Source organism: Miniopterus schreibersii (assembly GCF_964146895.1).
Source record: "Miniopterus schreibersii genome assembly, chromosome: 10".
NCBI classification, from domain to species: Eukaryota; Metazoa; Chordata; class Mammalia; order Chiroptera; family Miniopteridae; genus Miniopterus; species Miniopterus schreibersii.
In genome coordinates, this window is record NC_138110.1 from 2,385,549 (window position 1) to 2,402,645 (window position 17,097).

A 17,097-nucleotide genomic window follows, 5' to 3' on the forward strand; every position below is an offset into this window, starting at 1 on the left:
CCCACTTCTGCAAAGACTCAGTTACTTAAAGCATAATTCAGAACCCTCATTAGGTTAGAAAATAATACATCTGTGGAAATCACGGTGGGTGTGGAGAAACAAGGCGAGGGAGCCGAGTGAGAAAATTCAAAGCTTCCATGTCTTCTTTGTTCTCTCGGCACCCTCACTTATATGCGCCTCCACGAGTGTTTACGAACCTGCACTTCATATATTACATGGTGTGCATTTTTATAACAGTGGCATCTATCACTTTCCAGAGTTATCGCTGTGGGCGTATTTACAAGTCATCTCTGGCAATAGTCTAGCCCATTTTAAACAGCTTTTAGCTATGGATTCAGTTTGCAAATGTTCTCAAGGTTGTGGAGACATCGAGTACAGAGGAGCATCCCAGGTGGGCTTCAGGGTGGAAGGGGTAAACTGACTGAGCAGCCACATACAGAAATCAGAAGTCAGATGGCGATGAGATGCGGGTAGCAAGTAGGACTCAGTCCATGAGCTCAGGAGGGCAAGGAAGGCCAACCCAATTTCAGCCGCTCTGTGCGGCCCCTCCCTCCCAGCAGTCATCGCAGGCTCCCCACTGACCCCTCTCTGGGACCTGAGGTATAGACAGATCCTCTGATCACCACCCACATGCCCATTTGCCAGGACACAATGTCATCGGGTGCAGAGCGTATAAGACACAGTTGAATGTCAGGATTCAAATCCTACCTCAGCCAGTTACCATACGCAATCTATAAAATTGAGATCGAAAAACAGTCACTTTCCTTGAAAACTGTCATCAGGGTTAAATTAGGGACCACACAGCAATTCTGCTGCCATGTGGTGGTCGGGGCTAGAGCACAGCTGGTGGGAGCCTGGGCTTCGTGTCCTGTCTGGGCTGGAGCTGCCTCTCTGGCCTTGCCCCAACCCCAAGTTCCTCCCTGGGCTGTGCACAGACCCAGACATCCTTCCTGTGCCAGGGAAATGGCACCTGCTGCTTTCTGCTCCCTGATATGCCCTCTCCCTTTTGGGCATCTCCACCCCCATGTCCAGGACAACTGTCTCAAGAATATATTATTTTATGAGAGAAGTGAAAAGCTGGCATCTTCCAGTACCTTCTGTTTTCAGATCTACAAGTATTTCCGAACTTAGAAAATAGTAAGGCTCTGGTTTCAGGTCAAGCTGGATCCAGCTACTCCAGTGCCTTTACCAGTTTGATCTCGCTCTCTCCACGTTCTGGTTGTGCTTCCTACAGGCTAGTTAGCCTCCAACAAGTGGCACATTTGTGGTGAGGAGATGACCACCAGCAGCTCCGGACCTGCGTGCGCTTCCGACCAATCCCCAGGGAATGAGGTGACCTGCAGATCTGATTTTGGGGGAGCTGAGTAGTCTCGATGTCTTGACAGGTGATGGCAGCAGGGGCTGCCGAGAAGGGGTCCAGTGTTTTCAGGGCCGCAGAGTCCTCCTCAAAGCCCTCCCAGCGGAACGGTGTCGTGAGGGAGGAAGAGTGAAGTGGACGCAGAGAGGTCCAGCAGCTGGGCGACCTGGACTTTGATTCGGTCTCCATCCCTCCTCGTGACAGTGGCCACCTGCTTTGGAGCTTGAGTGACCTGGGCACTTGACATCCACCTCTATGAGCTTCGTAGCCATCCTGCCGATTAGAGACTGTCACGACTGGTTAGTGTCAGGGAAACCGAGACTCCGGGACCAGGCGGATGGAGAACCTCGTAGCTGCCCAAAGTTACCCTGCAGGTAGGAGATTGGCACAGTAGCCCAAGTCATACAAAGGCACACAGGGGAGTCCGAGCAACACCAAGTGGCACCAGTAAGACTCACTCACGGGGTCCCGGCCCAGGGTGGCAGCCCCAGCTCACGGATGCGTCCTAAGGACCGTGCTACCTATATACATTGTCAGGTGGCATTAGTGATGGTCCCCTTCACCCTCCGCTTCTAAGATCCACTGCTGTCAGTCCTAATGGCCGGCGGAGGACATTGGCTCTTAATTCATTGCCTCTGTCTCCTTTGAGTTCTCCCTGCCCCCCTTCACCCCGGCATCAGGTACAAATGGCTGCAGCGCTGGCCTTAATGAGGACAGCGGGACACTGTCAGTTCACCTCCCCAGAGCCTCCTTCTCTGGAAAGGCTCCGCCACCCCCACCCCATCCGCTCGGTCCCCACCAGAACCGCCCTGCCCGTCCCAGCCTGTCCCGTCTCCCAACTCCTACCCAGGGCCACAGGTGACTGGAAGCGGGTCTGGAAGCGGGTGTCAGACACCTGCTGGACACCAGTCCCTCCTGTGGCCTTGAGCCTGAGAAGAGGTCACCTCTGGCCTGTGGCTGAGCATCTAATCCACTAACACCTGAGACGGCTGGTGGCCATGTTCCCCAGATTTGGAAAAAGGGGTCTGTGGTGAGAAAGAATGAAGCTGCGGACAGAGAAACCACGGAGGGGCGCGCATCAGGCAGCCCCTGACAGTTCAGGTCCGCGTGCTCCTGAGGCTGTTCTCTCCCTTCCTTTCCTTGCTGCCGCTCCCCCGTGCGCCGAGAGCCAACGCGCTGGTTAGAGCCGGTTCCTGTCACTGGCATCTCAGAAGAGCTACGTAAGCATCCCTGGCGGTCTCAGCCCAGTTGGTGGTGTTGTGTATAAGTCACATCTCTACCCGAGGGCACCCTCGGGAGGCTGAAGGGACCTGATGGAAGCGTCGCCTGCAGCCCGAGGGCTCTGTCATCACAGCTCCTGGGACCAGGTCCTTCACCTACTCCTCACACGTTCAGTGAAAACATCCTCGCTGGGCACCTGCTGCCAGCAAAGCTCCCACTACGACAAGGGAAATTACGGAGCTGGACCAGGCAGGGCCGGCCCGAGGAGCAGATGCTAAGACTCATATAAGCCGGACCGCGTGCGGAGACACGGACAAGCCACGGCAGTGCCCAGAGGCTCCTTCAGAAGCTCAGGGGATGTGGGGTCACCACGACTCAGGGAGGGTGCAGCCGTGCCCTGGGACTACTTCATGGGTGGGGCTGACTTTTGTCCAAGGGGCTGGGTGAGGAGGGGCCCAGGTAGGCAGGGCCCTGTTAGCATTTTCCTCCCTCCTTGAGTCAGGCACCACACAGAAGTTTGCCCGCTAGAGGCCAAGGCGGCCCACCTTCCCCAGGAGCCCAGCGGCCATACCACCCACCGCTGCACGGAGGGGCACACCTGGCCGCGGGCACGGCTGGACGGCGCCAGCCCCGCAGAGGTCCCGCCCAGGGTGGGCCGGGCTGAGGGGCACAGAGGTGCCCTTAACAATCACTCTGGAAGGAATGGTGGAAATCAAGGCTGCGCCGGGCCAACCAGAACCTTCCCGCTACGGAGACGAAGGCAAATCCAAAGGGAGAGGGGCGTGGTGGAGCGCGTCCTGAGCCTCCCCCAACTCTAGTCAGCACCCCGCTCCCCCGAGGACAGTGGTGGAGAGAGGAACCAGAGGCTCTTCCCTAGAGAAGCAGCGGGATTGGAGGACCAATGCTATTAAGCATGATTTTAAAGAAATCGGCATCTTTAAGGTCACTTACAGTGAAAAGGTAGGAAATCTGACTAGAAACAGGCCTGGACATTCCTGTCATGCAGAAATAAGAGACCAGCACCGCCAGCGCCACTGGCTGCGGAACGCAGGACTTCCCTTGCTCTTCATCAGCGCGTTGCTCTCCGTGAACAACTCCACACATTGGGGTCCCTGTCGCTGTAATTGGACAGGTAAGGAAACTGAGGCTCAGGGCTCTTTGGTGACTTGCTCAGGATGACACAGCCCCTAAAAGGCAGAGTTAGATCTGGATGGAAGGCTTCTGCCTCCACAGTGCCTGTGCCGTTTTCCGCAGAGGGCTGGGGGTGATTTCCAGGCAGGATGCAAACCGGGTGAGGAGGAGAGGACCCGGAGCCCCTGGACTGGTTTTTTGGGAACCAGCCCCGGCGTCTCTCTGATCTTCAGGGGTTTGCTTGGCCACATCTTGGGGTCAGAGGGAGCCAACGCAGAACACAGCCCCACACCTAGCAGGCAAGGCTCCTGAGCTTAATTGCAGGGGTCGGAGAGGGCGCACCACAGGAAAACCTCGCGCGGGCCGTCGGGGGGACTTCCCAAGGAAGCAGCACAAGGAGCGCACAGGAGGAGGCCTGCCTGAAACTCACTGGGCCTTCGAGAAAGCGCTGATACAGTGGGGAACAGAAGACTAATGTTCTCCGTCAGCAAGTCTGTGATGGAGAGGGAGCCGCTGGAACGGGGACAGAGCTTGTCAAGATCCTCAAGACAGAGCGGTCAGCGGTGCGAGCGGCGGGGGCTGTGACGCTGGGCTCTGCGGGGCCAGGCTCGCGGCCTTTGCTCGGTTCCCGGCTGCTCCGCGAGGCGCGGTCGGGGGGAGGCCGGCCGGCCGGCCCGGAGGCCTGGAGACCGCTTTAAATTCTTTAGTCCAACAGATAGTCCGGAGCTGCGTGTGGGTCAGGAAGGAGTTTTATTTGGCCGCCGGAGCTGAAGCAGCAGTTTTCATGGAGGTTGCTTGAGAGAATTTAGATTCTTCTGAGGATTTAAAATTGTCTGAGCGCCGGAAGGTTTGAGCTCTGGCTTTTGCTCTCGGCATTTCTTTATCTTTCTAGCCCCATTTCTACAATTTCCCAGATGCCCTCTCAGCTCCCTCAGCGCCCTCGGCCCCTGTGAGTTTTTATCCACACCCCTAAAAGTGGGGTGCAGAACCCCAACCTGACACAACCGGCACCTGTGTCCCAAGGGCACAGTGATTGGATCGGGGTGGACGTGGGGCTCACGTTAGCCTCAGAGTGGACCTCAGGACCCACTCAGACACGGCTGAGCCAAGGCCCTCCCTCCCAGGGAGCCCGTGAGGCGACACCCTCCACCCGGAGCCAGGTGTGAGCTCCACAGCCCTTCCTGAGGGGCACGCTGGGGCTGGGCCCCTCCCAGGGAAGGACAGCACAGAGCCACACAGGACGCGAATCGGGGCACCAGGCAGCGCTGTCAACATCTCCCTCACGCGGAGGCCAGGTTGGGTGCCTTTTCTGTTCCTTGAAGTGCAAAGAATGCTGAAGGTCCCCCCCCCCCCCCAAAGCCGGCAGGTTATGTCTTACTCTTAGGATTTTAGACCCGGACGCTGTGTTTCATCACTTAGCAGAGAAGCCAGATCGTGGTTACAGGAGCCCCTGGGGAGCCACTGGGGCCACAGCCCCACCTCACCCTCCCTGACGGGCTCAGAGATCACACGGGAAGTCTCGAGAGGAGAGTCAGGGAACCTTTCCAGACCCACAGAGAGTCCCCCACAGATCCTGCGAGGTCCTGCCTCCAGGGCAGTGCTTTAATTTCATTAGTGTAAGTCGGGTTGTGTGCTCAACAATTCTTCACCTTCCTGGCCATTGACAGGCCGTGGTCTATGTCTCTGCCCTAGTGTCATGCTGGATGCTGTGCTGGTGTCTCACCGCACCGGCATTGGTGGGGGCCCCTCCATGGAGTCACCCTACGTGTCGGACTGTCATCAGCCCCAGGTTATTACGGGCAAACCCAGGGGCTTCATAAGCATTTGGCCAGCAGGTGGTTCCCTGGTGTTCAGAACGTGGCTGCAACTGTGCTGGGCACCGAACCACAGTGACCACAGTGACCACAGAGTCGGAAAATATAGCCCCCCCCATGGAAGGAGGAGGCACATGTGGCTGGGGAGCAGCGAGGGGAGGTGGGGAGGGTGGGCAGGAAGAGATGATCCAGGGTCTTAGAGAGGCTGTCGGGAATTGTCTTCTCACCCGTGAGCCCAGGAGGATCCTTGAGGATTTCCCTTAGGAGGAGGGATGAGTCTTGCATTTTAAAAGAGCAGATTAGAATAATGTGGGGCTGCAGGAAGGAGAGCCAGAGCCATTTGGGAAGTCCTGGCGCGCAGCCTTTTGATGTGGGGACATCAGTTAGGGACGGCGGAGGAGGGGGTGCCCTGGGTGCCGGGGTCTGAGCAAACCCACTGGCTGGGGTGTGGTGCCGGCACAGGCGGCCAGAGGTGGGCGGGGAGGCAGGGTCGGGAGCCAGGCGGGCCACCTGGAATCGGGAAGCATTTGGGACTCTGGCCGCTGAGGGCGCGGGCGGGGGGTCGCCTGGGGTCGCCTGGGGTCTCCCGTCTATAGGCAGCAGCTGAACACTGTCGCAGAGGGGACCCCCTCGGGAAGACTAGAAAGTAAATGTCAGGCGATAAAGTGCTGGAGCAGAGTGAGCGATTCTGGGGGACCCAAGCCTGTGGCCCTGAGGACCTGTGGGCTCAGAGTGAGAGGGAGGAGGCCGAGGCTGAGCCCAGAGGCAGAGACAGGTGACAGGGGCACAGGAGTTAGACCTGACTGAGCAACAGGAGAGCAGGCAGGACAGGAGGGGGTCTGAGCCTCACTCAGCTCTGGGCCTGAGGGTGAGGGTGTGGGTGAGGGTGGGGGTGAGGGTGGGGGTGGGGGTGAGGGTGTGGGTGCGGGTGGGGGTGGGGGTGAGGGTGAGGGTGGGGGTGAGGGTGTGGGTGCGGGTGGGGGTGGGGGTGAGGGTGAGGGTGAGGGTGGGGGTGAGGGTGTGGGTGCGGGTGAGGGTGGGGGTGAGGGTGAGGGTGGGGGTGAGGGTGTGGGTGCGGGTGAGGGTGGGGGTGAGGGTGGGGGTGAGGGTGGGGGTGAGGGTGGGGGTGAGGGTGAGGGTGGGGGTGAGGGTGGGGGTGGGGGTGAGGGTGTGGGTGCGGGTGGGGGTGGGGGTGAGGGTGAGGGTGGGGGTGAGGGTGTGGGTGCGGGTGGGGGTGGGGGTGAGGGTGAGGGTGAGGGTGGGGGTGAGGGTGGGGGTGAGGGTGAGGGTGAGGGTGGGGGTGGGGGTGAGGGTGAGGGTGGGGGTGGGGGTGGGGGTGAGGGTGAGGGTGAGGGTGGGGGTGGGGGTGAGGGTGGGGTGAGGGTGGGGGTGAGGGTGAGGGTGGGGGTGGGGGTGGGGGTGAGGGTGAGGGTGAGGGTGGGGGTGGGGGTGAGGGTGAGGGTGGGGGTGGGGGTGAGGGTGGGGGTGGGGGTGGGGGTGAGGGTGAGGGTGAGGGTGGGGGTGGGGGTGAGGGTGGGGGTGAGGGTGGGGGTGGGGGTGAGGGTGAGGGTGAGGGTGTGGGTGCGGGTGGGGGTGGGGGTGAGGGTGAGGGTGAGGGTGGGGGTGGGGGTGAGGGTGGGGGTGAGGGTGAGGGTGGGGGTGGGGGTGGGGGTGCCGGTGCCGGTGTGCCTACCTGTGGGGGCGAGATCAGGACTGACAGGGTTAAGCCAAGCCCTGCTCTCCTTTGGAAGCCTCAGGCCCTGGCCTCTGGGAGCCCGTGCTTTCTCCACACCTGTGCCCTGACAACTAATCCTGACTGCTGTAGCCATCCACCAGCAACAAAAGATTTTCTGTTAAAAATGTGAGAAACACTGCATATTTTTTCCCCCTTGAAGAATTTGACTGCAATTGTTATGCTAAAGCCTAGGAAATCCTAACGCAAAAAGCAATTAACTTCATGCAATACTTAATTTACCAAAATCTTTGCTTATGATTTCTTTAAGATTGAGCCAGAAACACTATCCTAGGGGGTCCACCATCCCCCAGTGGCAGGTTGTTGACACTGGGACCTTCACAAGCCTGGGGGTCAGGGGCAGGAGGTGGTCCAAGTTGAGTCCAGGGAAAATCCTAGCACCTGGCCCAAGGTAGGTGGAAAGTTCAAACAGCCTGGCCAGTATTTCTCCGCTCTTTGTTCATCATATCCGAGACGGTGAACCTCTAATACCCTCCACTGGCTTACACAGGAGGGCACAGCATTGGCTGGGCCTCAGGACATTCTTCTTGCCTCTGACAGTTCCCTCTTCAATATGCAAATTGTTTATAACCTTCAGACACCTCCTGTTCCTGCGGCTGAACACAGGATCCCAACAGTCCCTGGGGCTAACGTTGGGCGAGGTCTTTTCCTGAAAGCCCTCCAAGGCAGGGCTGCCAGGGCGCACAGCATGAATCAGCCCTGGGCTGGATCTCACCAGCCCTTCTGCTGCCCCTCCTTGATGGTTCTGGTAGGACATGTCTGTGAGGAAGATGGGAGGGGACCACAAAAAAGCTGTAACAGAAAGAATTAAGGAAAAAAATATTCTGTTTATGAATTGTACTCAAAATTTTGTGTTGCCCAGACTGAGGTGAAGCTGAGTGATCTGGGCTCGAGAACCCCACTCCAACAACCACTCCTGCTATCACCTGGGGACCCGCACCCCTGTTGCAAAAATGAGAATGGTCTGCAGCCTTTCACCTCAGCGAAGTATATGCCCTGCCTCCGGGTTTCAAATCAAAGCTGGCAGAACTCGACCAGGTCCTGATGGAACCTCCAACAATGTCAGCAAACATGAGAGCAAGCTGAATTTTAGAAAATCCAGGCCTGCAAATTACCAGTGCTGCCCTGAATCACTGTGTGCTTGGATGCGACTAGAATTTCAGTGGCAGAAAGCCCACCTAAGCTCTCCTAATCCACACCCCTCCACTATGTCCCTCACTGGAGAGCAGCTACGAGGACCCGCAGTGAAGTGACTCGGAAAGTGCTTAATATTTTGAATCCCTGCTTTATTATACACAGAACTGCACTGTGCAGATAACTTCAGTTGGATCCAAATTCCAATTTGAAAAACCAGCATAAAATGCGCTCCCAAGAATACGTAATTAGACACTGTTTGTTATGGCAGCCTGGTGCTTAGAGTGTTGAATGTGGGTTAATCTTGGAGAGATTTAAAGCACCACCTGCCCACTTCTGTTAAAAATATATTCTAATTGTAATTTCTGTTTCGCTGAAGGGCTTCACCCTCATGCATTTGGTTTCATCTCTGAGTATGTGGTTGGTCTCGGAATACCTGCCAGTCAGCAAGTTGGCAGGCAGCCCTTGCGGAGGGTACACGCCGGTCTCCGCGCTTGACTGCCAGAACAGGCCTCGGCTCAGGGCCCGCCTGCCTGGGAAGCCGTCGCTGGGAGGGTGGCCAGCACACCCCTCAGCCCTGCAAGGATAAGGCTGACCGAGGGGGTAGAACTGGAGCTGGGCCTTGCATGGCCTGCCTGGGAAGCCAGAGGTAACTGACCCCTTAAAACGTGCACTTGCTTCTCCAGGACAGAGATGCTCCCTGGAAGCCAGACCTTCGCCTTCCTCGGTTCCGTATTTCCCAGGGGGAAAAACACCAGAAAGAAGCAGGAGGAGGAGCCCTCCGAAGGGCTACACTGGCACTTGCCCTGCCTCTTTTATAACAGTATATGCTTGCTCAATAAAGGCCATAGATTTAGGGCTGGAATGTGGTTAACGATATTAAGTCCAAGCCCTGCCTCTAAGCCCAGAGTCCTGGGTCGTCTCCAGGGTTACATGGGATGGCGTCGTGGCTGAGAACCTGAAACTCGACAGCAAATGGGTCTGGGCTGCCTATCACTACTTGAGTCAATTAAGCAGAGACAAGGTTGAATCGCATATGAGCATTTTATTTTCCAGTATTTCCAGCATTACGGCAGAGCAGCAGGTCATCCACAAAAATGTGCTCTATGCCCCCTCCCCCCTCCCATAAGCCAGCTGCTTATACTGGGTAGAAGGAAAAAGACCACATGGAAAAGTAGGAATTACAGGCATGGGGAAATAGGCAAGGTACAATAGTTACAGGTTACAGGCAATGTGGCCTGGGGGTGGCAAAGGGATGGCGCCTCCGGAACTCCATTGTTTCGGCAACAACTTGTTAATCTTTCCATGATGATAGGCAGTTCTGGGTAAGGAGAATGGACCACATCCCAAGGTTAACTCCCATATCCTGGGGCATACAACCCTCAGCCAGGTGAGAATGTGCTTTCTCTAATCAGAACAAAACAATCAATCCCAGTAAACAGAGCTTAAGTAATATTTCTGGCCCTAACAACCCCACACTTTGGTGGTAGGTTAGCCCAGTCACCGCCTCTGGGAGAAATGTGTCCATGTGGGTTGGTCTTCACAACTGGGGAGGAAAGGGTGCTGGGCAGAGGCCAGGGATGCTGCTAGGTGTCCTCCAATGCACAGGACAGCCAGACACAAAGAATTGCCTGGTCCCAGATGTCTATAGTGCCAAGACTGGGAAACCCTGCGCTATGGACTGAACGTCAGTGTCCATCCCAAATCCATATGTTGAAGCCTTAACGCCTAATGTGATGGTACTTGGAGATGGGACCTCTGGGAAGTAATAGCGTTCGATGAGGTCGTAAGGGTGGGGCCCTTAGGGTGGGATTTGTGCCTTTTCAGGAAGAGACACCAGAGAGTTTGCTCTCTCTCTCCCCCCTGCGAGGACTTTGAGGAAGAGGCCTGCTGCAGGCGGGGAAGAGAGCCCTCCCCAGAATGAATGGGCGGGCACTTTATCTTGACTGTCCGGGCCTCCAGACCTGGGAGAAGACTCACCCATTGTTCGAGTGGCCCAGGCTGTGGCATTTCCTCATGAAAACCTGACAGGACGGATCTGCCCTCTGTCAGCCACGTAGCCTCACAGCCTGGCATTGCTATCTGTTTATTTGAAACTCTGTTTCTTTTTGCAAAAGGAATATAACGGTGCCGCCTCATCTTCCAGAGGCTGGGAGGGTTGAATGAGAGAGTGACTGGGAGCGGATGGGTGGCCAGTGACCCCCTTCCCTCTCCCCATTCAAGCAGCGTCTTCCTAAACATCTCTCCGTTGCCTGCATCTTTCACTTCATTCTAAGCCATGAGTTCAGGGCCTTTCCAGAGCACATTTAGACTGCACAGTGGTCGGAAAAAAGGGAGATGCAGGGTTTTTCTCTATCGTGTTCCCACAGTGACCCCCAAAAGGTGGAAACCGGATCCTGGCACCCACTTTTCCCCTCGGAATCAGGAGGAACCACAGCTGGCAGGAACAGAACAGCATCTGCGGCTTCAAACCGGCTCCATGTGGCTGTGGAGATCCGATCACCATGCCCGGCTTTGCCCCATTTACCCTCCTGTAAAGTGGGCATCGCAACAGCATCTGCCCATGGGGAGCTTGGCAGCGTCTTCAGTGAGGCCACCTTTGTACGGTGCTCAGAGCTGTGCCTGACACAAAATGAGCGCCGTTTTTTTTCTGTGAAATAATGTCTGTTGATGTCTTGGAGATAATGATAGAAACGTGGCCACAGTTAAGCCCACAAAATCCGAGCCTCTCAAAGGCAACTGTGGGGTCAGGACAGTGCAATCAGATCAGGCTCTCCCGCCATGGTGTTCCCCCACGGCTCCGTCACCAGCCAGGCCCCAGGTGAGCCCCAAGGGGTCCCTGGAAAGGGTAGCTGGGTGGGGACACATGGGCAGATCACCTCCAGCCAACCTGAGCACTTTTACACCTGGCTGATTCGCCCCCCTAGAGACTGCAAATGCTGTGTCCAGGAAAAAGACTCAGAATTGAATAGAAATGGGAGAAGTCTAAGGTAGATTTCAGAAATTATCTCTATAGGTCAGCCTGGTAGCAATGGGATTAAAGAGAGTTTTGTGGGAAAGCAAAATTGTAATTTCAGTTTCCTCAAACAGACCAATTTATCTGTATATGGAGAAATCCGTTAAAGTGGAATATTCTATAAAAACATATTTAAAAGATTTCTAAAGGTAGCCATTTTATACGGAGTTTATCTCGGCATTCTGTTGAGCATATATCTCAAGGTTAACTCATCTGTTTTAGGAGGTAGGGCGCAGATTGAAATGAGGAGGAGGGAGGGGATTGAGGGATGTTTTCTGGGGACACACACGAGAGACGCGGGCTGGAGGAGAATCGCTTTCTCAGTGCCGGGGAACAGCCTGAAAATGATTAGTTCTGGTTTCAGATCTGCCCACAAGAGGAGAAACCGCTCCCTTTTGTAAGAGGTCTGAGTGTAGTGCCCAAATCCGGTTTCATAACCGAAAATATAAAATTGATCTGATTCACGGCTACACTGTAGCGGAACTAAGTAGCTCGGTGCTGGGTGGGAGCGCGTTCTGCAGACGGTGGCGCTGACGTTTTCAAGCGGCTGCTCCTCTCTGAGGGCGAGGTGGGTGGCGTGGGTACCCCAACAAATGAGTCCCCAGCTTCCAGACTTTTGTGCTCAATGCAGAAATGTCTGTGAGACACTCAAGCAGTCCAGGGCAAGAAGCCTCAGTGAAGGGGCTACTGAGCCCGCTGGGCGGGGCTTGGAGTCCCCGACAGGTCAAGGTCCCCGGGGCCCAGTATACACCCCAGGAACCCAGCACCTAGCTAGGGGATGCGCCGACCCAAACAAACCCTCGTGGAGCTTCCCTGCCCGGGGAGACCACGACCAACGACATATGTGAAAAGCAGCACGTTACGCAGTAAGTCAGGAAGGGATGGGGCCATGGAAAATATCCGCTGTGCCAGGCAGGCCAGGAGCTCGGGCACAGGTCCGAGAGGGCGTCGCCATCTGACATAGCAGGCGTCCAGGGAGCACCCTGAAAGGTGAAAGTCTGTGAGCAGGTTTGAGGAAGATGAGGACATGGCTTGAAGGCTACGTGGGGAAAAGTGTGCCCAGCAAAGGGAACACTCGTGGAAATAATAACAAAACAGAACAGAACAAAACAAAACCAACAGAGAAAGGCAACCTCCAAAATGCCTTTGCTATTCATATTGAATGGTGAATTCTCAATAATTAACTTTTTCATATACCTTTAGGGCAACCAAGTTTGAGTCACTCTTAAGAAGTAGCTAAATATGTCCTGTAAATACAGATTTCTATACAATGCTGAATTTGAGAAATGCAAACATAAAAATCAAACACAGATCAGTGAGTATACTGCTTTTCAATTATTTGGGTAGTTCATTTAACTAACTAGTATTTTAAATTTCAAGCTTTCAAAATTTGTAAAACATTCACAAGAGAGGGAACCGGTGCCACACGCTGACCATGTAGGCTAATAGATCTTTCCAGTAGGGAAATGGAACTGTCCTTGAGCATTCTGCCGCTTGCTTTCCTTGCACATCCAGTGTCGCGGGGCAGCGAGATGTCGGATGACAGTGCTTGGAGACAGCAGCAGGGCCTATGACCCGGGGCACGCAAATGTGAAACTACGCACAGATAACTACGGAGCCCCACGTTCTGTTCCACATTTGGGTCCATATTTGTTTTAGGGTAGATATCTTTGATTTAACGTCTTTGCTGTAAAGTTTAAATGCTTCCACCCACGTTAGTGAGATTCCTTAAATATGAGTGATGATTTGACATCTACCACCTCTCAGTAGAAATTTTGAGGCACAGTCATTGGTCACCTTTGGAGGCCACACCATCACTGCATAATATTTTTTACTAGCACATACCTGATGATTCATACCTATTTCGTAGCAGAGAGAATATTTATATTCTAAAAGCAATCACAGCTCAGAGATATTTAAACTAAATTTTGTATTTTATGAGGCAAATAAATTTGTAGGCAGTATAATTATTTATAACCTGGTGACATACCTCAGTAAATATTAGACTTGAACAAGCTTGAGAGAAACTGTCAATTGTCCAAATAAATTTCTGTGGTGCATGTATTTTTAGAGGCAACCGAGCTCACTTTACTGATCAGATGACTGACGTTCAAACCATCTGTGAGTGATTATGAAGCATGTTAAGAAGCAGTTGGGTTTGTTTCTAAGACATGGTCACATGCCTGCAGCCAGCGAGGAGCTAAGCTAGTGCCGATTCACACACCCACTGCCGGAGTCACTGACCCCATGCTGCTCCCCAGGACCGAGAGTCTTCTCTGGAATTTTCCACCATGGCGGTGCTCTGAAGAGGAAGCCAGTGTATCCTCAAAGCGCCTCAGCCCTACAGGGAGATTGATTTGAACTGGGAAAGACTGGGGTTCCCTTCACAGACTCACATGCCCTCATGCATACACCCCAAATATGGGAGATGCACAGTGTAGCAAGCAACTCTCCTCGCTTAATTCCTAGATGGAGAAGCAGCGCTGACCAGAGTGAGTTTCAGTCAAACCCCCACCCCACCCCAGTGGTAGAGACCCTGACTTAGTCATGGTTGAGTTTGAAGGCAGGCTCATGAGGCACACCTGGCAGGCCAAACTGAAAAGCCCGCCTGCCAGTCAGTTCCTCAGCAAGGGGCCGACTACATGAATTTCCACCCAGAGACGCCTAATACCTTGTGGGTGCGGGAAATGCTCATGTTACAGCTGCGCATCTTGTGTCCACACAGGGACATCAAGTCAGAGGGTGGCTTAAGGGCCGCGTGTGCACAGAACTGCGCTGAGCCCATGTGCACAGCGAGCCACGTCCCGGTCTCCTTCCCGTGAACTCTGGTTTCCTGACTCCAGTGCTCTGAGGGGGTCCCGGCCCAGGGTGCACACTGCTTCTCTCACAACAGGGGGAGCCCCTCGCATGTGCCCTGGGCCTTGTGTGGTGCAAAAGCTCCTGCCCGACACAGGAGCACGGAGCTCGGAGCAGGTCTCAGCTCCAGGGAGCGGGGATGCTCCGGCTGTGCTGCCAGGATTCCTCTAAATAGCTTGCCATGAATGAACCATTCTCAACACTCACAAAGGTGCTGGATTTCATTATCTTTTAGCCAGAAATTCTGGGAAATGTAGCTGAAGCTGACAAGGTCTGCATAGACTACCCTCCTCCCGCATCCTTGCCTGTAAGACCCATAAAGGCCTGAACACACACATTCTCCCAGGTCCTGTCGGGATGTTCTCAGTGCCCATCGAAGCTTACGCAGCCCTTCCCTCAGACATGCTCCTCCCTCGGGACCGACAGGCAGCCTTGGCATCTCAGTGGACATTCCCAGGCATGGTCATTGACTCGCTCTTGGATTCACTGGAGAGCCCATTGTTTATTGAGCAGTTACTATGTGGTAAGAACCATTTGGTGCTGAGGGTCCACCTGAGACAAGGCCGTCTTCAATCTAGACAGGGGTGTGGGCAAGGCAGGAGGAAGTGCGCAGAGGTCACATGGTTACAAAGGGTGGCAATGAGACCCAAGTGTCACCTGTAATGCTCTCCTTGGACAGGCTGGTCTGGGAAGGAGTCTCAGACGTGGGATAAAAAGGGGTCACCCCCTTAAGAGAGGGGCAGTGTTCCAAATGCAGGTGCAGCAAGGTGGAGGCCATGGTGCCGAAACGAGCCTGAGAGCCAGTGCTGCAGGCTTTGGGAAAGCCCTTCAGAGGCTGTCAGGATACAGATCCAGTCTGCCTGGATCTGCCGAGAGCCATGGGTGGCTTCCTCAGCTCACAGCCCTGAATGAAACTGTGTTCCTGCCTTCAGCCGCTTTGGACTATACATGCTTTGGGTCACGGAATCCATGTGGGGGAAGCCAGGTGCCTCTATCACAGCGACTCCCCAGGTGTGTGCCCTTCCCGTGGCTGCTATGGGTGCAGTGTCCCTGCACGATGCACACTGCCCAAAGCTACCACCAGTGGGTCCCTAAAGGAGAAATTTGTGCCCCAGTGGAGTTGACCACCTCCAAGGAAAGTCATCAAAGGGTGGGCCAAGAATCCAGGCATTTCCCCTGCTCCTGGGAGGTGTTCAAAAGTGATCCCATGGCAGAGAGTTGCAAGGTGATCTGCCAGCCAAGGATTGGACATGAGCCAGAGCCAGAGCCAGAGCCGAAGGGGTGAGAACCAAGATGGATCGAGGGAGGGGCTTCTGGTCCCTAGGGAGCAAAGAGAAGGGAGACCATGGGTTCCTTGGCTGTGCCTTTAGCAGCCACAGAGGCCAGTAGGCACTGGACAGTGGCCTGGCCAAGCCCAAGAGCTGGCACCTCCACAGAGGTCAGCGGAGACCCAGGCGGTGGTCCAGGGTCCACATGCCCCCTGACACCTCCTCTGCCCACTGTCAGGAGCTCCCACCCACCTGGTGCTGCCCGGGGACAGGCAGAGGGAAGAGCCACAGGCATCCGTGTGGAAGGGACTGAGCCAAGCGGAAGGGCTGCAGGTTATACTGGGGAGAGAGGACCGGGTGTCGACTGGAAAGTCTGTGCCCTGCTATCAGGAGGTGGATACGCATGTGCACGGCTCAGTAACTTCTGCACAGATTTGAAAGGAAGCCCTTTCTTCTGCTGCTTGGCCTAGTGAGGGCATGGCTGACCGCTGCTCCGTGGGGTCTCCTCGGTGTCCACGACAGGTGCTGCGAGTGGGCAAGGAACAAAGAGCCACGCGCCCAGACAGGACCCCGCGGAGGGCTGAGCGGCCCGCGCTCCTCACTGGGTTTCCGGGGAGAGCACGGATGTCCGCTTCTCACCAGATTTATTTGATGCCTGAATTGTTCTTCTTAGTAAAAGGCACATTTCGTCGTCTTCCCTGAATGTTGCGTGACGTGGATGTGATGCAGGAAACTTCGGGAAGCGTGGCTTTTGTGAAGAGGAGCCGCGGCGGAGCTCCTCCTGCAACCAGGCACCGCGTTTGTCTGTTGGTTTTACACAGAGCTGTCCCCGAATTCCAAGCAGGTGACATACCGTGAACAACGTTTACCACAGGCAGCGGGCTCTGCGGTACGTCAGCCAGGTGTGGACTGAGGACATGATCCCCCTCTGCTCCCGACTTGGTTGGATGGCGAAACCCGTGAGCTTAGGCGCGCCAGGCATCCCGGGCCGGGCCTCCCGCAGGGCGAGCTCCTGGGCGCGGTGCGAGAGAGCCGAGGGTACAGCCTCGGAGGGTCGCCGCGTGTCGTGCCACAGGACTGTGCTTGAACTGGGAGAGGAGTGTGCACCTGACTTCATCTTCTCCTCCAGTTAATCACTAAAAAAATCACACATTTAGCAAAGGGAAGGGTGCGCTCAGCGTAGAGCTGGAAGGCGCGGCCGCTCTCCAGGGCGAGGCGCCGGTTCCCCGCTTGAAGGACCCGCTGCTCCAGGACCAGCTGCCGATGTGACCCTTCACCTTCGCGTAGGAGGGGCCTCTTCCTGGGAAAGGGGTGACGGAGCCGGGAGGACCGGGGTACTTCCTTACCGCAGCCTGCCTCCCTCGCCCAGGGGACAATGGCAGAAACACCTTTTCCTGCGCGGCTCCGCTTGGTGTGTGTAGGTGCCGATTGAATTTGACCGTGGAAGTGGCCGATACTCTTGAACCCGCCATCGGGAGCTAGAAGGCGCTGCTTGCGCTGTTTCTCTGGGGATGTCCATGTGTCCTGCCCTGTGAGCCCCTGCGTTC